The sequence below is a fragment of the Acomys russatus genome, chromosome 3, assembly GCF_903995435.1.
Source record: "Acomys russatus chromosome 3, mAcoRus1.1, whole genome shotgun sequence".
Classification (NCBI taxonomy): domain Eukaryota; kingdom Metazoa; phylum Chordata; class Mammalia; order Rodentia; family Muridae; genus Acomys; species Acomys russatus.
In genome coordinates, this window is record NC_067139.1 from 20,714,722 (window position 1) to 20,737,503 (window position 22,782).

Consider the following 22,782-nt stretch of genomic DNA (forward strand, 5'->3'; position numbering starts at 1 on the left):
CCTGAGCCCCTCCTGGCTCTCTGTTTGCCCATCACAGTGCCTGACACTTCCATGTGTGTCTGCTCATTAATCAGCATTCACCCCTGCAAAACTAGCAGCTTGGATACACTGCAACCCTGGCCCATGTTAATTACTTGGACAATTTGCCGAATCCTAAGGGAAGGCAGAGACCTCTGTGTATGGACATGCCTATGTACAGTATAATGTTGGGGTTTAAAAGAAGAAGGGGATCCCTCAGGCTTGGTTGGAATAAATTTTATAAAGAATGTTTCTGCTTACAGAGCTCTTGCATTTCCTGGGGAAAATTCTCCCGGGGAATTACCGGCATAGCTATGGGAACTTCTGGGTATTTTCTTAACCTATTTTCTGTTGCTGTAACAGAATAGCATAGACCAGGTAATTTCTGTTGAAAAGTTGACTTTCTGTAGAAAAAACTTGTGATGACGGAGGCTGGAAGCCTAGGAATGCTCAGCATCTAGCCAGAGGCTTCTCAAATTCAATGTGATGGAGGGTACATGGCACAACACAGCAAGGGTGCTATCTCAACTATGGCACCAGCCAAGGACAATACAGGCCGTAAACTTCAAACCCCTACCCAGATCTAGCCAATGGTCAGAACATTCTCCATAGCTGAGTGAAGAGTGGGGTCTGACTTTCACATGTACTCTGGTGCCTCATATTTGACAACGTCCCCTGGATGGGGAGGCCTAGTGGCACTCAGAGGAAGGATAGCAGGCTACCAAGAAGAGACTTGATACCCTATGAGCATATACAGGGGGAGGAAGTCCCCCACAGTCACAGTCATAGGGGAGGGGAGTAAGGGAAAAATGGAAGGGAGGGAGGACTGGGAGGATACAAGGGAGGGGATAGCCATTGAGATATAATATGAATAAATTAATAAAATAAAATTTAAAAAAAGAAATTACAGACACCCGGATAAAAAAAAGAAAGAAATCTTGAGGTGGAGCAGTTAACAAACACTTGTTGCTCTTGCAGAGGACCCAGGTTTGATTCCCAGCACACTTGGTAGCTCACAGCTGTCTGTACCTCCAGCCCCAGGGAACCCGATACCTTCTTCTGACAGCCACAGGTACTAGATGCCCATATATAAATGCTATCAAAACACTCACACACATAAAATGATAACATAAGTCTTTTAAAGGGGAATAAGGGAATTTTTATCTGAATTTTAATAAAAAGTATCTGTATTAGGGAGGGAGCTCTGAGTATAGGTAATGCCTAGTATGGAGACTGCAAGAGGATGTCATGGAGCTATACTTACAGGAGTTGAAAGGCACCAGGCATGGGAGCTGAGAACTGAACTCTGAGCCTCTGGAATAGTAGTATATGCTCTTAACAGCTGAGCCATCTCTCTAGGCCTGCCTCAGAAAACCCATAAAGCCACTAAGATGCTGTCTCGATGACCTCATCGAGTCCTACTGCTTCCCAGAGGCCGCACTTCCAAATACCATTAACATATGAAGTCAGGGATTAAGTTGCCAACACATTAAAAACTTATAGGAATGTGTTCAAATGGCAGACGATACAGAGAAAGGGAGTCCTGGAAGGTCGTTTTAGAATATATGTTCTTGATTAAGTCTCAAGAATGAGATGGAGTAGGAGGGGCACCCATGACCTGTATGAAATTGTAGGCATGCTTTTAAGCACTGCTGTGTTTTTCTATAGGGAGAATGATAGTATTTATTAAATCCTTTAAGCAGTCCACAGTTCCAGTGGCAATCTTCTCCTCTCCTTATTATCAGACTGGAGAGTTAAGTGGAGAGCTAACCTCAAACTTGATTGGCTCAGACACCTTGGGTGTTGAAGCAGCTTCTCAGGGCAGAGAAGCAAGACTGCGTATTTCAGTAGGAGATGTTAGAAACAAGCAAAAGAAGCCTGTTGTACATAGTACCATTTTGTTTTCAGACTCCATTTTATCATAGGGGGGAAACTACATTCAAAGTCCCTGGCCCTAGAGGAGCTGGGGACTTCCCAACAGCTGAACAGCTTCTCTTGTAAGGAGACAGTTGTCTGAGTCCAGCCATCTCAGGGACAACTTCTCCATCTTGCTGGCAGGGTCAAACAAATTCATGTTCCCAGGCCCAGGAACCAACTCCTGTCCCAGTTGGTGGGAAAACGTAACAATAACTTGGAACACATGTTTATAGCTTGCAAGCTTAAATATTTTGTCATATTCTGGTTGGGGAGAGGGTTGCAGTTCAGCTCTCAAGTCTGTTCTGTGGTCCGGATCAATCAGTAACAGCTTGATTACAATAAAATTTTGTCATCTGCATTGACCTGGTGTTTATGCTGGATCTAGCAGTCCCCATAACAGAGAAAAGTGTTTCTCCTGTCATTATAGGCTTTGTCATTACTAAAACAATTTTCTCATATCGTCCACGGATGTTTTACAGGAGGAAACAAAGCATATTGTGTTAGTCAGCTCTTTAAACTGTAACAAAATACATGATAAATAGCTTTAACAACATAGCTTATTTCAGGTCATGATTTACAAAGGTTCGTGGTCAATTAGTCACATTGGCTTTGGTCTCATAACAAACAACACAGTGCATTATGGTGGGGATACATGATAAAGACGGCTGCTTTCCTCGCAACCACAGAAGCTCAAAGGAAGCGAGGGGGTTCACTGTGCCCTTCAAGGGCACGCCCCAATGGCTTAACTTCCTTCCACTAGGCTCCACCTCCTTGCGATTTCACTAACATCCTACAGTAGCACCTGGGAACCAACCCTTTAACAGTGGGTGTTTAGAGGAAGTTCCAGATCCAAACTTTAGCATATACTAGTTCCAAAGCACCTTAGGAAACCTGAGCTGTAAGGAAATGTAGGCAGCAATGTGAACTTAGGTTGAGAAGAAGTCCTGGATAAAAGTTAGTGTTTCCATTTCCAGTGACATTCTTGCCTAGCCCAACGGTAGAAAACAGGAAAGACAAGGCCAATTAGCATAAGAGGGATGTTAGACCCCACCCTACATGATCCATAGGGTCAGTCTGGCATACAATGGCATTACAATGGCACATTCTGTTAACAGTAAACTACATCAGGGCCCTCTTCTCAGCTATGGTTGTATTCAAACATCAACACATAGTTGACCATAAATTCTGGAGCTCTGGCCAGGCTGTTTGCCAGACGGACCATATCTAGTTTCATGCCAAACTGTACAATTAGTAGAAGACAATATTGAAGGTGTTTTAATCATTTGATTATAAAATCCTGAGTAAGTCTGTGGAAAGTGAACTCTTCCCATCACTGGGTATTGCTGTGTTGACAGGTGTCTGCGTGCATACTTTATCTGTGTGCTCTGTCTCCAACACAGCTGTGGACACAGCTGATGGAATTTTATTTTGCTTTTCCAAACAACCAGCATATTGTTGACTGGGCTCTAACCACAGCTCTACATTTTTCAAGGTTTCCCAAAAAAGACACAGTGTTTTGACATTTTGCTTATTTATTTTGCTACTTTTAGAGCTCCTGTCCTCCCAGGTAGCCAAAGAGGCATAAATAATATAGTGTAGATGGACCCACATGAGCTGTCTTGGCTGTGTTCCTGAAGTCAGGCACCCATCCTGAAGCAGCTAAGTATTAATTTCCCCCCAATAATAGCTAACCTACAACAAAGAGGAACAATCTCTATGAGAAGAAAGTAGATTCCAGTTGGCCAGCTAACCTAGCAGTGTGGACCACAAGAGCCACCCAGAAACAGAAAGTGTCTAACCTGAAAGGCTGTAACATGTGGACCACCAATGACTTGGGTTACTCTCAAATATCCCTCTCATGCTCCTGACCAAGTCACTCTGATGAGACAGACCATCAGGGTAGGATCAGATCTACTGGGGAAAATGGAGTTCAGTGAGCTATATGGAGTTTACAATAAATGTCTGACAGCATAGAAGCAGAAATAGACTGGGGGAGCATTAAAGAGAAAGGGACCTTGGAACACATTCTGGTTCTAAGGTCATTCACCCAAAGGAATGTCCTGTGTCTTCCAAATGGACTTGCATTGAGGCCATTGTCATACTAAGTCGGACTGAGGGCAGGTGTCAAGGAGCATGGGCTTAAATGAGCTTGTCAGCGGACTCCTTTTAGTACTACAACATTACGTGAGTAGCATACACTCATAGCTACCATGTGAGCTATCCCTCTGTAGCTGCTGCCTTCCTCTCACGGAGAATAACCACTCTGGGGAGGGATATTCTGCTTGCTGGCTTCGGCTTAGATGGAAAAGTATACAAACTGACAAGGCGCTATCAACAGGGACAGAAAGCTAGAGGAAGGCGAGCTGGAAGTTCCGGCTCAAGAGTATGAACATCTTGGCTCAGCTGTACCTCCAGCTACATCCAAAGAAGGGGTAGGAACAGACAGTGGCTGTGACCAACTTAGAAACCCATGTCCTGGATTCCACATTTTCCATTTTCTCCTTTATTCTACTGAACAGAGTCTGTCAGAAAATTCTAGTCCTCAGGATTCAAAACTACGTGCTTCAGCATAAATGAAAAGTTCCAGAATGTTTTGTTCACTACTATCACAGAGTTTATACAGAAGCCAGTGCAATGGTGTCCCAGTTATTGAGAGCTGACCCAGGAGGCAGATAAAGCATATGAGGGACAGAGGCAGGCACTCATAGTCCGAATCCCTTCCCTTACCTGGGCAGTCTCTTATGAGGACTAAAACTAGGAGAGTCTGCACTTGGTTTAATAAGGGGCCTTAATCTCCTTAGATAGATGATGAAAATGTATGCATACTAGTGAGCCGGAAGCTTGTTATGCAAACCCTTCCAGCGCTCCATAACCACTACCATGGTTCCGGAGATCAGCAAGCCACCATAACCCTGCCAAGCACCCTGCAACGGTTTGCTATGACATCCCCAGCAGTCCAGCCCATGGTCCTTGGAAGGCAGCAACTATAATTCAAGAACAAAGGCCTGAACCACTTCCGGAGGTGACAGCGACTCGGCTGGGTCTTAGCCATTGGCATCTGCCCACTTGGCTAGCCAGTAAAAGTTAAAGAGAACTTTCTTTAAGAAAAAGTCTCTGGAGAGTCGAGAGATCGGGAAGATGGTCTTGCCTTTTGTGATCCTACAAGGAAACACTGAGAGAATGAACATGTGGATGACCTTATTAGCTGGGAAGCAAAAATTGAGACCAATTTCAATGTCATCTCATAGCATTTTTTTCCATATCCAGTGGCTTTATTTCATTTCCATTGCTATGGCAAACACCCTGACAAAACTCAACGGAGGGGAGGAAAGGGTGTGTTTGGCTTACAATGCCCAGTTACAGTCCATGGTTTGGGGGAACTCAAGGCAAGAATTCAAGCAGTCACGTCAGAGCCACAGTCAAGAGAAAAGAGAATGGCGGTCTTTCATTGCTTGGTCAGCTAGCATGTTTGACACTAGTGCAGCCCAGGGCACAGGACATAAGATGATGGTGCCCAAACACAGGGTAGATTTTCCTATATCAATTAACAATCAAGACAGTTCCCTTAAGACATGCTCACAGGCCAATCTGATGTAGATAATTGCTCAGGAAGATGCTTTTCTCAGCTGGGCATAGTTGCATATGCTTGTAGTCCTATTACCCAGGAGGCAGAGGCAGGCAGTTGTCTGTAAGTTTGAGGCTAGGCAGGGCTACATAGTAAAATTTTGTCCCCCAAAAAAACAAAAATAAAAACAGAAGAAAGAAAAAAAGAAAGAAAGGAAGGAAGGAAGGAACAAAGTAAGGAAGGAAGGAAGAAAGGAAGCTGACCGCTCAAATGTTTCTAGGTTGTATCAAACTACATTTTAAACAGCATAGTCAGTCATTCAAGCAGCTAGACTTGGAAGTGGGTGATGAGGCAGATATTACCCAAGACTTTGTCCCAGGCCTTTAGCAAGAGAGGGAACTATAACAAGAGCAATTGATTTCTTCCCTTCATTTGGAATTAAGCTCTTATCCTTCTCATCATCCTAGTGTTGGAAGCAGTTTTACATATGAGATCTTATGCAAGACTCACAACAGACTTGGAGAACAAAGGCTACCACATCATCTCCATCTCCCCCAAGGGAACACTGAGGCTTAGATAAGTCTTTAGCTTGCTCCAAGGGGTCACTGAGCTGGAGTAGCACCGACGAAGTGTCGGTAGACACCACATACAAGTCATTACGTCAAACTAAATGCTCAGCACTTTCTGCAGTTTATATCCACTTAGTAAAAAAGACTTGGTTGGCACAGAAATCATGTATTCATTTCGCATTCTTCAGAGTAAGCAGAGAGATGCTTTTCATATACCAACCCTCAAGAAGTGTTAGTGGATTGACTGATCAGAGTAGATAATCTTTTGGTTGAGTACTAATCAATTAAATCCTTAGAAAGAGACTGAATATTAAAGAACTGTAGCTAAGCAGCAAAGAGCAAAGGGGGAATGTCCATGCCATCCAGCAGAATCCGTGTTCTGGTGTGACATATAAACCTTCACCTTCTGATTGCTTTTCATTAAATCCCTGTATTAGTCACCTGGTGCTTGGAGAGAGCACCTGACTAAGGCAACTTAAGGAAAAAAGCGTCTATGTCGGCTGACAGTTCAAGGGCATAGTTCACCATAATGGAGGGAGGTGGCATGATGTCATGAGTGTGAGGCAGCTGGTCACGTCCACTCAGCAATCAGGAGGCAGCAAGAGATGAAAGTGTGCCACCATTTCCTCTTCTTTGTCAGTGTGGGACCCCAGTCCATGGGATTGCTATGCTCCTAATTAGGGTGGATCTGTGGAAGAGTTCCTGTACATAAGCCTAAATAAGAAAATGAAGGCCACAGGAAGAGGCCCCAGGACCCTACTCAAAAACACCTTAGAACTTGGCATCGGTGAACCCTGATGCCTACCAACACTCCACACTTGCCAGTCAATTGACAGTGGTATGTGTATCAGCTGACACATGCCTCCAGGTGGGGTCCATCTCATGGACACCTCCAGGGATGCAGACACACAAACACACACAGACTGGGATCCTGGGGCTTTATTTATTTCTTAATAAGATTCCATTTGGGGGCACAGCATCATCATTTACACCAGAGGTGCAAGTAGAACTTCCTGGGTTAAAATGTTCTAGACATCCAAAACTGGGGCCTCTCAGCCTTGATATTTAGCAATCTGCCACCTCCAAAAGGAAGAAAGAAATAAAAAAACACAAACAAGAACAACAAAACCCCTAGCCATAGAAAAAGTAGAACTGTAGGTTTTCCACATATAAAGAGCTTTCAGAAGGTGGGAGGGACAACTGTTACAACCTTCCTGTAGCTACAGCTCGGCTGTGGCTCCAGGGAGCGCCCAAACTGAATGTGGGTGGTAGAACTCAAAAATGTTCTTTCCGGATTTATTCAAAATCTTCCACATGCTGGCTGGGAAACCTGGCCACCTGCCTGGGCAGGCCTCTGGCCCCTTCAGCTCTCAGTTAGGAGAGCTCTCAGTTAGTGTTCATTGCTAGAAGCTACGCATTCCGGTGTCCAGGTAACATTACTAAACAGGCAACATGTGACTTAAAAATTCTGGCCTTTTACACTCTGTAGAAAACAATCCTTCTGGAGTTTTGTTTCAAGCCAGTGACATCTTTGATGGGGTTGGGTAATTGGAAAGGGGATTTGAATAGGTCTGGAGACCTCCCAGCCCCGTGGAATTTGCAAACACTACAGAATCCATAGGCAAACAGAATTTACAAAGAAACTCTCCCCTCTGGAATTAGTCAAGGATCCAATTTGAGGAGACTTTTAGTTTACTCTGAGGTAATGCCAGAAGGCCTCAAAAACAGGAACAAGGCAGAAACTGGAGTGTGAGGGATGTGGGGTGGGCAATGAGAGAAAGTCACTTTATATATTTAAAGAAAAAAAAATGTATAAAAGACTGGTGTGTTTGTCTTCACCCAGCAGTGACAGGGCACTTGGAAAGAAAAGCTCTGGTGCCACAGGGCTGTGCCTCAGTCCCTCCAGGCACCTCCTATGAATTCAAGGGAATGTCTGGTTTTTTGTTTTGTTTTGTTTTTTTTGTTTGTTTGTTTGTTTTGTTTTTTAATTGTATCTCTAGGAGAGCAAGCACCTAGCACTGGGACTATTCCAATTCAGGTCTGAACATGCATATGAGTACATGTGCACCTGACACATTCATAAGACACCAGCTCTTAAATCATTAGATAGGGTGGCACTTTGGCTTCAATCAAGCTGCCCGTTTTCCTGCAGAGAAGCCATTACTGGACAGAGTCAGGAACATCTGCACATGCAGGGGTAGAGACACCTGGCTTCCTCTTAAGATGGGCATTCTTCGCCTTAGTAAGTCAGGAAGATATTCATTCTTCACCCCTTATAGTCACATCTACTTAAACAGCCTGGAAATGTGGAGAGTGGCTTTTCACACACCTCTACCACCCACCTGAGAAGACTCCACTCAGAGCCTCTGAGAAGCATCTGGGGGGGTCCCTTTAATAAATCGTTCATTCTAAGTTTTAGAAGATGGTAACAGAATGCCCAGGCACTCTGTTCCTCCCATTATTATGTATGTGTGGCACATTTGTCCCATTTGGTGAACCAATAGTGATATGTCGTTCACTACATTTTATGTAATGTTCTTTTTCCTACCCTAGTCTGGGACACCATATGCCATTTGGTGGCGATGTCTTTTTAGGCTCCTCTTGCCTGAAATTAATTATTGTAGCCTGGTTCACAGGTTCGCAGACCTAGACAGTTCTGAGGAGCACTGGTTAAGTATTTGGTAGCGTGCCTGCCTCAACTTGGATCTATCTGATGTCTACCTCAGAGAGTAGTTGGTACTGTGGATTTTGGCAGTAGTGGCTGCTATTTTAGTCACTGACAGACAATAAGGACTTACGCTCTCAGTGTGACCTTTCCGCACTGATGTGGACCTGCCTCGGTCACCTACCTCACACAGTACTTCACTCTGCCCTTGCTGTTTCCCCTTCCTACACTACACCCTTTGGGGAGTCAACTGAGACTAACATTTGAAGAGTGCAGAGCTGTGCTTGTAGCTCCTGGACTTAAGATGACGAGTGTCCCCCCCCCCCCGTTTACTCATTTATTCACAAAGGTGTTTGTTGTAATTTGTATTACATTCCATACATCTTACTTTGTTGCCCAAATTATTTCAGTTTTTACCACTGGGAGATCTTTAAATTGGCCCCATTTTGTTCCTTCTTTGCTAATACTGTGGCTTTGAAAAATGCTTTTCTTCATTTCTAGGTCAACAGTTTGCTTCAGAATTATTATCCTTTGTTTCCTGAACCATTCCCAAGATCAGCCATTTCTCCTAGGATCCCAAGCTCTTTTATTGGATGACATATTAGAAACAAATACCTAAGAGCTAAGTGTGCTCATTAGTACCAAGTGTGGTTACCTCTAGAACTTCTCTGCCTTCGGAACAAGGAAGTGTATGTGCACAAACCATTATATACGTAATATGCATATATATATACTGAGATAGACATACATTTACATATAAGTTATATAGAGAGGTAGACATAATACTTGCCTATGTTACATCCTGTTATTATGAAACCAACACTTAGCTCATACTGATATGTTATTTATAGGATTTTAAAGTATAAAACTTGGTTCCTTAAAACTCATCTCTGTGTTTTTACAAGGAAGATTCTCTGCAGCCTCTAGTAGGAAGGAATCTGTAGCATAGACACATACACCCATGGGTTCCAGGAGGACAAGGCCTGCTTGAGGCAGTGACAGTGACCAGCCTATGTCTTGGGATACCCAGTACTCAATATTAAGCAATTCAAATCTCATAAGCTCATTTGCCATTTTTGTCTTCTTGCATGAGGGTATTCTTGACATTTTTACTTTTTTTACTTGCTTATTTTTTTCTTGCTGTTGAGTTTTCACAGTTCTTTGTGTATCTTGGATAATGGCCCTTTATTAGATCTATCGTTTTGCTTTTCAAGGGTTTTATTTTTACCTTTAATTTTAAATTGAATTTCTTTTTTCTATTGAAAATATTCTCCTTTCAAACAATGCATCCCAGGCAGGTTTATCGTTTTCAATGTTTGTCCCAGTCCATGCATTATGTTTCGGTCTCTTGACATTGTCTTTTGCAGAACAGAATGGTTTTACTTTTTTGAAGAAGTGCAGTTTATCAATCTTTTCCCTCATGGATTATGTCACTGTTGTTACAGGTAAAATGCCATCGCCATACCAAAACATTCTAGGTTGATTTTCCCTATCTTCCATGAGTTACATAGTTGTGTGTTTTATTCCTAGGCCTATGTCAATTTAGAGTTGGTTCTTACGGCTGTCTTAAGCATGGGTAATGTCAGTCCTCCAGCTGTGTTCTTCTTCCAGTTGGGGGTTATTGTATATTTTAAGAATCTTACATCATCATCTGGATTTTAGAATCCATTTGTATGTATTTGCAGTGTTAATGGACTATGGACAAATCTAGGAAGAGCTCTCCTCTTGACAGTACTGAGTTTCCCTACCTGTGAATACTGAATATCTCTCAACTTATTCAGTTGTACTTAGATTCCTTTAATCAAGTCTCATAAGTTTTTTTTTCACATAGATCTTGCACATATTTTGTCACATTAATACCTAGTAATATTAGGGGGCTGCTATTTTTAAATGGTAAGGTTTGGTGTCAAATTCCACTGGTTGACTGTTGCAAGATCAGAAAAATTTGACTTTTGCATTTTAACCAGGTGTCCTGCAACTTTGCTGTAATTGTTTATTAGTTTCAGGGTTAGGTGACTTCTTATTGCTATTTTCATATTTCCTATGTAAATTTTATTTCTTCCTTTCCAGTATCTGTGCCTTTTAATCAATCAATCTATCTATCTACCTACCTATTTTTTTATTTGCCATTTGTGATTTTTATTGTGAACAGGAGGGACCTCACCAACTTGTCCAGGCTTGCCTTGTCTTCACCCTGTCGGCCATGAGCCTTCTTCCTGCAGCAGCCTCCCGAGCCCCTGGGATTACAGACCAGAACCACCGGGCCTGGTTTCCACCTCTTAGTGTTTTACCTCAGTTCTGGCTCCCATTCTGATCTTGAAAAGGAGAGGGGAGAAAGGACAGTCTTACTTTGTTGCTGAACAGGTAAAGTTTGGGGTTCTTTTCTTTGTTTTGATGCTGCAGTATTCTTTATTAAGTTGGGGAAGTGCCTTTCTGTTTCCAGTGTACTTTGGAACCTGTCTTTCTGTCCCTGTTAACGTGATTATACTGCTTCCTGCTTTAGTCTGTTGATGGGATGCCTTATGAGAATTCATTCTTCATGCCGCCTCAGCCTTCAGTATGTGAGTTAAATTCCATCCGTGTGGTACATAGCTGTTTTCATATTATTCCACTCAATTTGCTGGTATTTTCTTGTGGAATTTTATATCTGTGTTCCTGACAGAGATTGATCTGTTGTTTTCTTGTGAGTTGTGTATCTGGTTTGGTATTAGCATAATGCTAGGCTCAAAGATATTTTCACTTTGCTTCTGTTTTCCGGAGCATATTGGTGAGGGCTGCTATAAGTTCTACCTTGAACGTTTGGTAGAACTTACCAATGAAACCACCTGGACTGTGTGCTTTCTGCTCTAATTGATCCTAATCAGTAACTAGATAAAGGTCTTCTCAGATCTGGCACTGCTAAAACTTGTGTAGAAGCCCAGAGTTAGCAGATTTTTAAAGCCCATCCACTGCTGCTGCTGGCTGTTTAAGCAGCAGAGTTTCCCATGCTCCCTCTGGGAGTTAATAATCATACTGCCCACCTCAGCTCCTGTGTCCTGCTAATTCAGTAGGAAGTCTCCATGGGAGAGCACTGGTCCACTGGCTTTGACTTGGAGTGGCCTATGGCTCTGTGCTAAAGGGAACCACTCAAGGGCCTCAGCATCAAGTCAGGTTGGCTTTCTTTCCTTCTTTCTTTTTGTTTTTTGTTTGTTTGTTTTTGTTTTTAGAGACAGGGTTTCTCTGTGTAGCCCTGGCTGTCCTGGACTCTCTTTGTAGACGAAGCTGGCCTCCAAGTCACAGAGATCCACCTGCCTCTGCATCCTCGAGTGCTGGATTTATAGGAGTTGCGCCATGGTGCCTGGCTCAGGTTGGAATTCTAATTTGGCTTTTCCACAATAGCCCTGACTCATTATTACCTCATATGACCTTGATAATCTATATCTTCCTTTTTTGAAAGCATAGAACTATCCAACTGTAATAGGAGTGAATGGGAGTTGGTCATTTTCCCTGCAATTCTTTGTTTGTCCCTATGGACTATAAATGGAAAATTAACCAGTCTCCATTACATACCAAGCCAGGTATTAATTTATCTGTCATTAATCAATTTTTATTGTTTCCATGAGGTCCTATACTTTTATAATAGAATTTTCCATTAAAATGTTAGAATTTCTAACGTAAGTCAGGCCTCAAGTCTTTACTTTAGTGGACAAATATTTCCTTCAACATCAATTGGGGTAAGTCTATCTAACTGATTGGCATAACAGTTATGGCCTGGTTTTTACTTTGCCATTCAGATAGCGAGTAAAAGCACAATTCAAATCAAACTGCTTTTCTAGGGAGCCCTTTGTTCAGAAACATTTAGGCCTCACTCAAACAGAACAGGAAAAGGTAACGGCAATGCCACAATTATCAATTATGGGGCGGCTCTATAGAAGGCAGACTGGAGGTTGCCATGGGAAGGGCAGCTCATCACCGCATGGTGTTGCATGTCTATTAGAGGTTGGTGCAGGACAGGTGCAAATCCTTTGTGCAAGGTACATCCTCTGACAAACTAGATAAATTTATGAAAAGCTAGCCCTTGTAGGACATCAAAGAGCCCTTCAACAAGACACAGTTTTCTTCCACAAGTGGTCAACAATTAGCAATAGAGTGTTTCCTCTATTTTACATACAATTGCAGAAAGGAGAGAAAGCTTGGAACAACGTAGGATTCAAGGACACACAATATGAGAGCTGACGACAACTCTCATTACTTTGCGGCAAAGATATTAACTGTGCATGGTTTTAGTTTTAAGAATGAAGACAATGGGACTGAGTTAGCTGTCCTGTGCTCACTCTGAGGGAGTAGGAAACACAAAAAGAATTCCAAACACCAAAGGTGGCAAGATGAAGAAACTAAATATTTCCTGGAAATTAAGATAAATGGGAATGCCTTGTGTCAGCACCCACTTCTCTAAATTGTGTGGCCTAATGCATAGGAGGAAAAGGAAATGGGTTCAGACATCAGAAAGAAAGAGAGCCATCACCGGTTATGGATAACACTATCATCTATCAAGAAAACCCAATACAATCAACAAACTTGCAATAGAAAATTATCTGAAGTAATAAGAGAGTTCAGCAAGATATCTAGATAGATTGACCTAGAAAAATCAATTCAATTTTTTCATTTTAATAGAGGCTTACTCAGAATAACATGTAAAATGATATTATTTAAAATAACAATAAATACTAGGAAGCATCTTGGCTTTAACTAAATTTTTAAAATGTTCACATAATGTGTGAGGAAATTTTCAAGACTTTAATAATGAACATAAGAATAATTATTTTAATAAATGAAGACATACCATGTTCTTAGGTCAGCTATCATGATATAATAAAAGTCACTATTTTTCTAATGTTGATTTAAAACTTAAAGAAATACAATAAAAATGCTAGTTTCAGTTTTACAAAGAAATTTATTAAACTTAATCTCAAATTTATATAGGAGAATAAATGTGAATAAAGAATCAAATCGATCTAAATATTCAAGAACTTTCTTAATCCAATATTAACATAATCTGTTATTTGAAACCAAACAAAATTGTCCTTTTTTGGTTAAACTGATTGAATATCAGGAATTTCATAGGATTTAAAGAGTCAAAGAAAATCATGGCTTTTCTTAAGAAACTAATACTTATTAGTCGAAAAGGAAGTTAAGCAGAGAAATAGAATGTAAAATTAGACTTGCATATGAATAGGAGCAAAACTATAAAGAAGACATTGCCATCTGGGCACAGTAGGAAATGCCTTTTATTCTAGCACACTAGAGACTGAGGCAGGAGGATCATGTGTTTGAGGCCAGCTGGGCTGCACAGAAACACCTTGCCTCAAAATAGATAGATAGATAGATAGATAGATAGATAGATAGATAGATAGATAGATAGGAAAGGAAAATTAATTGCACATCAATGAAGGCTATTTTGATTAGTAAAATGGGGGAAATTATATATGAAAATCATTTTTCTCACTATGTTTAAAAGAATAAGGCCACTGAGCATTATATACAAAGATAAATGCAAATTAGGCTGGAAATTTAAACATGAAAAGCAAAACTATAGAGTTCACAGACCTAAAAGAGAGAGGTACCTTTGTGAATCTGGAACAGCTGGAATAAGTACAGTGCGTACCTAGGCAAAAAACCATTTAATTTGATTATATCAAAATTAAGAACATTTGTTTATTGAACAACTTAGGTAAGATTAATAAGTATATGCAGAGTAGAAAAATAACGTGTTCTGTTTAGAAAGAGGCTCATTGCCAAACATATCGTCACTAATCCTAGTCAAAAGAAAACTCATAGCAACTCAAAACAGGAAACATAAACAATATGAACAAGAAAATTTTAATCTGTAGTATTGCTATGGCTAATAAACACAAGAAGAAATTTAATCATTAAAGATCAGAAGGACACATGTGGAGTCCACAGACATAAGACCGCTAGCATTAGAAAACTGCAGAGTGTTAAGCTTAGGGATTGTGGAGATGGAGCAGTGGCATACATTGCTGGCAGGAATATCCCAGTAGGGAGGGGCAGCCATTTCGGAGAGCATTCTGGTTTCACTTCACCAAAGCCAGAAGCCCATGCTCTGGTACTCTAAAACCCAATGATTCTACTCCCTGCCTCATGTGCCACAATCATTCTGCTAATTCTATTAGTCATACGTTACGATCATTTTCTCTACAACAGCAAAGAGCAGGGTGCAACCTGGGTGTTAGGTAAAATGATGGGATGCACACTTGTAGGGCCTATATGGGAGCTGGAAGAAACCCACGCTGCCCTGAAAACACATGATGACACCCCACCAGGACGGCTACTATTTTTAAAATGTAACAAAAACTGACAAGTGTTGGTGAGGGTGTGAAGAAATTGTCACCTTTGTGTACTGTTACTCAGACTGAGAAAACGAAGCAACTATTATAGAAAATAACATGGTAATTCCTCAAAGAAGTAAAACAAAGCACCCCACGATGTGGTAATTCCATATATATATATATATATATATATATACAAAATAAATGGAAATAGGAAATTAAAGACATATTTGTAGCCATTTTTCTGACATCATTGTCCATAATAGCCCCAAAGCAGAAGAACTCCAGTATTCTCTAACAAGTGGATAAATGAACTGTAGTTCAGATACACATGAAACATTATTTGCTCTTTAAGCTGGGAAGATGGAAGCTGGCCCAGTAGGTAAACTGATTGCCACACAAGTGTGAGAACTTGAGTTTTGATCCCCCAGAATATACATAAAAATCTGGGAACTGCAATGAAATGGCTGTAAGCCTAGTGTTGGTTTGGGGGGAAGGGTTGAATTCAGAGTTTTGCTGGCCAGTTACTCTTCCAAAAATGGCAAGCTCCAGGTTGTGAGAGGTGTTCCTCAAAAAGACCTGGTGGAGTATGATAGAATGTGGCACCCAGTGTTGGAATATACAACTAAACTTTGATCAGCCACGAACAAAATTATGTCATTTGCTGGGAATGGTCAGAACTGGAGGTCATCATGTTCAGTGAAACAAGGCAGTACAAAAGAAAACATCACACTTTCTGCCACATATGGGTAGAAAGAAAGGCGTGAAATCTAAAGGGTACGTTCTAGCCAAAAGAGAAGAGGGCAAGGAGTAGAAAGGATAAAAAAAAATTGATGACAGGCTGAATGTGGTCAAAGAATGCGTGAATAGAAATGTCATGATGGAGTCCACTCCTTTGTATAATTAATATACACTGAAGAAGAGAACATTTCCAGAAAAATGAAGTGGAGACAGTGTATTAATAATAACTGTCCCAATAGCAAATGAAAGGAGACTCCTTCAGCCTGGTGTGCAAGACCCTAGACAATAGTACAATGTGGTTCTGATATATTCTTGACTGCATGTGAACCTTGAAAACACGATGCTGAGTAAATGGGGTGAGGCACAAAGAAGAAATATTATGTAATGCATCAAGTATAAACTACACAACAAGAGGAACTTGAAGGACACAGAATATCAGAGATAGATTATCAGAGCTAGAGGGAAGAAGAGTTAAGAGGCACTGCTAATGGCTGTAGAGTTTCTGTTTGGGCTATTTGTTTGACACCATCATGACCTTGGTGGCCATGTTGGTTCGTAGCATGCTTGCAAATTAAAATGTTCTGGAAGTAACTCAGTTATGCTATATAAACATTTTTGCTGTTTTAATCCCAAGTGTGAGATATTGGGCTGCTTTAGTTTGTCCACAGATGATAATTGCCTTGTGAGAGATGTGGTTCATGCCAGCTGGTAACAGCCTCATGTGGCCTGGAAAAGGGTATGGTCCTTGCCTGCTGGAGTTAGTGGAATTCTGAGGACTCTGGGAGAGTGTACATACCAGAGCCCAGAGAGATAAAAAACACTTCAGGGAGATGATTACAGGAGGAAGAAGGCTGCTGGTTCATTGGACTGCTGGATATCCTGACCACTGAGATTGGTATTGGCCCAAAGAGCAGGACAACCCTAAACAGCAGGAAGTAGCTAAGAAGAACTCTGTCCCCTTTCCCTTCCAACCTTCTATTCTACTTATGGTTGGGGTACTGGAAGGGAGGTAGAGGCAGCAAGGAACCCCAAATAAACTAGAGTTAAAAAGTAGCACCTACAGTGTACCTTTCAAATGGCTTGCATGGTAAAGTTCATGGTAAATCCATTTTACAAAACCCATTCTTGCATACACCGTCTGCAGGCATTTGAATATATATGCCAATGGCATGCTTTGAATTGGCTGTCTATGAGAGGAGGGTGTCGAAAACTCATTTGTTTGGAAAGAAAGAGTGGATGAATAACAGGAACTGGAACTACACTGGCTGTAAAATAACCAGTGTGAAACTGAACTTGTGTGCCTGAGTTCGGGATGAGAAGAAACCAAAACCCAATCCAAACTTCCCAGTGGCCAAAAGAACTGCCCTATTTGTCTAAGCAAAGGCCTTGTGTCCTAACAGACAACAGACTTGCATTGTGCTAGCTCAGATTAAGATAATCAATTCTGAAAGGAGTGGTAGACAAACAAAAAAATGTATCCTAAGGCTAAAAAATTAACATATTTGCTGAATTCCACCAGCACTTTTATGTTAATGAATTCATCCCCCCCTTGAATTTTTATCACACTTTTAATCACTATATTGTAATTAAAGATGGCCCCCCAGTTATTTGATAGTCTTTCTACTGATAGGTGAAGTAGACTCCCATTCCTTTTTAATATGGGTGAAGTAGTGTTAGCTTTGACCTTACAGGGACCAGGAAAGTGGCCCAAGTCAGGCAGTAAGCCCAACAAGGTCTTGTTTCTCAGGAATGTCTGAGTCTATGGCCTCCCAGACTGTGCCTGGGGAATTTAGCTACTGGAGAAGCTGTAAGTAGGAGTTGGAGGTGATGGTCCCAGCTCAGTCAGCCTTACTCACACTAAGTAATGCTCTGGCATAGGAGAGCTGAGGCAAGATGCAAGCCAAAAACCAAGAAGTGAAATGTAGTAGCTGCACATCTAACCACAAAGCAGTCAGCTACAAGTCCAATACCTACTGTTTCACATCTGTAAATAAGAGGGTAATTAACAACATGTCAATAACCAACATGGCGGCCATCACAATCCACAGTGCAATTGCTTATACTACTTCTTACTGTTGCTTATGCAGGTAATCCTTCCTTCATGTAAAGATCTCTTATTTGGGGCCCGGAGGCGGGTGACTGGGGAAAGGGAGTGTTAATGTATTCCAATGACTTATTCGGCTCACACAGTGGCAAATCAGGGAAGCGAGCCAGAAACAGCTGCCAGCACTCATGGTGAGCATCCACAGCACAGGCTGATAGGGCAGCCATTAATCTTTGCTTCCATCGGGTTTCTAGAGCTGCGGCATTTCTGCCACCTTCCCCCCGGAGAGCCCTGCCTTCTGGTACATGCTTCAGGAACACAATCTCAGAGCCTCCTTCTGCCAGGAAGACTTGGCCCCATCTCAGGCATATCAATTGGAGCTCTGTGGAAACTTTTGAGTCCTTTTTCTTTTTCTTTTTCTTTTTTTTTTTTTTTTTTTTTTTTTTTTAAGAAAGAAAAACACTTAGGCACAACTGAAAAAAAAAGAAAGGGGGTAAAATAAAGAAATCAGAAACTTTAAATTCTGTTCCGAGATCTGGGTTTATGCCAGATTGGCAGGAACAACTTGCATAGCCTTCTTCTGGAAGCTTCCAGTCTGCAGTGACTCAGCTCTCTGTAGGACGCATCAATAAAGAACTCCTTGTTTAAGAGGGGTCACGGAGTCCTTGAATTCCACCGAGACAGTTCAAGAGAGATGTGATTATGGCCAAAGGAGATGGCCACCCACCTCCTGTGCCTCAGTTTATATTGAACTACTGTATGAATGACACCTGGAGTTGACATTCTCACTCCTAAATGTGTTCACCCCCAAGTCTTTGAACAGAAAAGGGAGTTTAGGGGGAAAAGCATAATTAAGAAATGTCAGATCATTGGTGGCCTTTTCATGCTAAATTGGCATCTTTTCTAAGACGTGTCTACAGCACTCACTATAAGAAATGAAAACATAGTAAGTCATCACAGCTGAGCTGATAGAATGGATGCAAATAAAACCAAGCATTGCCTGTCTGCATGCTTTAAAGTGTTGCTTTTGGATCTCTTATCTGAGCTCTGGGCGATTAAGTCAGAACTTGATAAAGTGGGAGGAAAAACAGGAGCCCCTCATATACTAAAATCTGTGTGTTCTAAAGTCCCTGGCATAAACCTTGGGGTTTTGCACATACTAGGCAAGTGTTCCACCACGGATATACACATGGCCATTTGATTTTACTTTCAAATCAGTGAGAAAACAGAATCAGTAATTGGTGGTGAGTTTCTGCAGAGGCAGATTGAAAACTGATGTGTATTTGTTTCACCATAAAAGCAACGAAACAATGACAAGCCTATCAAAATCAAAATTTTAAGGGTCTTCAAATTAAACACCTTTAATTGAAGAAGGTTATATTTGAAAACTGCTGACCCTTGGTAAGGTCTTTGGGCTCTTGGAGCTTGTCCTTTGGAGTCCATCGCTCGTGGCAGATGAGGAGACACAGGCATGACTTGGAACTTCCCATCTCCAGGTCAACATCTCAGTTTGACCCGGCTTGGAGGTTCTGCTGCCCTGGAAATCTCTGCCTCCACAGCATTTGCTCCAAGGCCGCCTTCAAAGCTTGCGCAGCACCACAGCTACTTGAGATTAGGATACTGTTTGGGCCAAACCAGTTCTTGGTTAAAAGCATCAAAGAAGAATTTGCTGGCTTGTCATATTCCTAAAGACATAAAGGGCTCCACACATAAGCAGAGTTGTGCACATTCATTGAAGACAAAAGACCCCAATCTCCCATTTCTTGCTGGCTTTGAGATTCTGAACAAGCATGAAGTGTGAAGTGATGGCCAAGACAGGACTTAAAGGACTTGAGTATCAAATACTCGATTCACACACTCTCTCAGTAAAGAATGTAAAATTTAGTGGTTTGAAATAGGCAAGGACATTTCTTTACAGCCTGATCCCAGCCCCCTCCCTCCTCTCCTCTCAGTTCCACCCTCATGTCCCTTTCCCTACTCTCCCTTCTCCTTCTTCTCAGAGAAAGGGAGGCCCTCAAGGGGTACTAACCCTTCCTGGCATTTCAAGTTACAGCAAGACTAAAGGTATCATCTCCCAGTGAGGCCTGACAAGGCAGCCCAGTTGGGAAGGGGGATCCAGAGGCAGGCATCAGAGTCTGAGACAGCCCCTATTCCCATTGTTAGGGGATCCACACGATGGCCAAGCTTCACACTGACAACATATGTGTAGGGGGTCTAGGTCCAGCCCATGCATGCTCTTGGTGGTTCAGTCTCTATGAGCCCTCATGGGACCAGGTTCTTTACTGTGTAGGTTTTCTTGTGGTGTCCTTGGCCCTTCAGGCTCCCTCTCTCTCCTTCCTCCCACTCTTCTACAAGACTCCTAGAGCTCAGCCTATTGTTTGGATGTAGGTCTTTATATCTGTTTCCATCAGCTGCTGGGTGAAGCCTTCTGACCACTGCTCAAACTAAGAAAAGGTTTGATGGATTTTCACTATAGAGCTACAGACTTTCCAGACCAAGCTGAGGATGGTCACTAAAGCAACAGCAGCAACAGCAGCCGGGACCAGGATTGATAGCCAGAGTTGCACATTGCATTGTCTGATCTATTCTACTAGCTATAAAATATCATATGCTATACAGAAAAGTAAGGTTCATATTAAGGAAAAAGTCAATAGATGAACACATATTATATATCAGTAAGTATGCATACAGTGCAAGCATCAATGGGAGTTTTAGCTACAGAGTTAAAGTTGGTTTAGTACCTAAAATATAGTGCAATAAACTGTATTAGTAGAATATAGAACAAACAATAAACACACATCTACTCATTGTGGATTTAGGAAGTATTCCTCCCACCCCAAGGTCACTTCCTCTAAGCCAGGAGCCTACTTTATCTAACCAGATAACCACATGCAGACCAGACCAATAAGAGCCAGGATGAGCCAGCTCATCTTCCCCATCCTATAACCCCTCCCCTCAAGAGCCAACTGCCAAACCACTACATGGTGGCCCCAGATAATACAGTCAGTTCTCTCTGGTCACCTGTGACTCTCTACCCTGCCCCAGGAGCCCTCTCCAGCCAAATTGCCTTAGTGTGGAGCCAGACAGGCAGTGTTTCCACTCTGATCACCTACGTCCATTTCCTCACACTGTGAGACTTCTTTGGCCATAACTGACCCTGTGCCTCTCTCAGGCAGCCCAGAGTATCACCCACCTCTAGCCTGGAGTGCTAGAAACACATAGCAAACCATCAACATCTTAATCCCAGATGTCCAAGTTTCATTAGAAAAACACAAGCAATATGAAAAACTAAAACAGCACCCCCCAAAGCACTGATCTCATAATGATAGTCGCCAGGGAGAACAACTTAGATAAAATTCAAGACATAAAATTCCAAAGAACATTTATTTATTTATTTTGCTTGTTTGTTTATTTGTTATTTTGGTTTTTGTTTTTTTGTTTTTTGTTTTTTTGTTTTGTTTTTTTTTTTGAGACAGGGTTTCTCTGTATAGCCGTGGCTGTGCTGGATTTGTGTTATAGAGTAGGTTGGCATCAAACTTATAGAGATCTGTCTGTCTCTGTTTCCCTCAGCACTGGGATTACAGATATGTGCCACCATGCCTGGCTGGCTAGAACATTTATTTATAATTAACATGCAAAAAGATCAAGGAATTTAAAGAAGATGCAAACACCTGAGAGAGGATAGGAATAAACTGATTGAAACCAAGAAAATACAAACAAATAACTAAGTGAAGTATCAAAGACAATTTAGGATATGAAAAAAGGATCCAACTAAAGGGGTAAAAATACTGACAAAAGCTCAAACTGAAAAAAAAATGGAAATTTTTAAAATTTCAGTTAGACAAAAAGCTCATTGGAAAGCCTCACCATCAAAGGGTCCACATGAAAGGTATAACATAGGGCTCAAAGACAAGGATAGGAATTACATCATTTACTCAAAGAAGATGGTTACCTTAACAAAAATGGAGCATGATAGAAAATGCTAAATCTACAAGTTCCAGGAAGAGCAGAATGAGAATTCCAGACCAAAGGCAGAGAACCATTTTGAATAAAATCATAGAAGAAAATTCCCCAAATATTGAAAAAGAGATGCTCATAAAGATACAAGAGGCTTACAGAACAATATACAGGATCAGGAAGGACACTCCCCATAACATATTGCAGTTAAGACACTGAGAACACAAAGTAAAAAAAGAATATTGGAAACTTTGAGGAAAAGGCCACATCACCGAGAAGTCAGGACCATTAGAATAACCACGGGTTAGTTGATAAAAAGTTTTAAAGCCAGAGGGATTTAAAGAGATATATTCCAAGCTCTGAAAGGTCCCAACTGCCAAATCAGAGTATTATACTCAACAAAGCCACAGTGTACTTTCTATAGTTCCTATTGCAAATGGTACCTGCCTACTCTCTTGTGGTCATGTAGAATGCAGGATATCATTTCAATTTTCTTATATTTGCTGAGGCTTGCTCCCTGTCCTCCCATGTGGTTGATTTTGGAGAAAGTTGCATGGGCTGCTGAGAAGAGTGTGTGTTCTTTAGTGTTTGGGTGGAATGTTCTGTAGACATCTGTTACATCCATGTGGTTTATATCGCCTAACTCCAATATGCCTCTCTATTTTTTTGTCCAGATGACCACTAAATTTATATAACTTAAAAGTAAAGGATGGATTTCTAGATGCTTGTAACTTATAAGATTAAACAAAGATGAAATAAATAATTTAAAAACACCTATAACCAACAATAAGTTTGAAACAATAATAAAATAGCTCTCAACCCAAACCCTGCAGGACCAAATGGATTCACTACAGAATTCTACCAAACTTTCAAATAAGAACTTTCAACAATGTTATTTAAATTATACCACAAAATAAGAAGAGAAAGGGTGCTTATAAACTCTTTTTTTTTAAAACAAAGCCAGTGTTACCCTGACA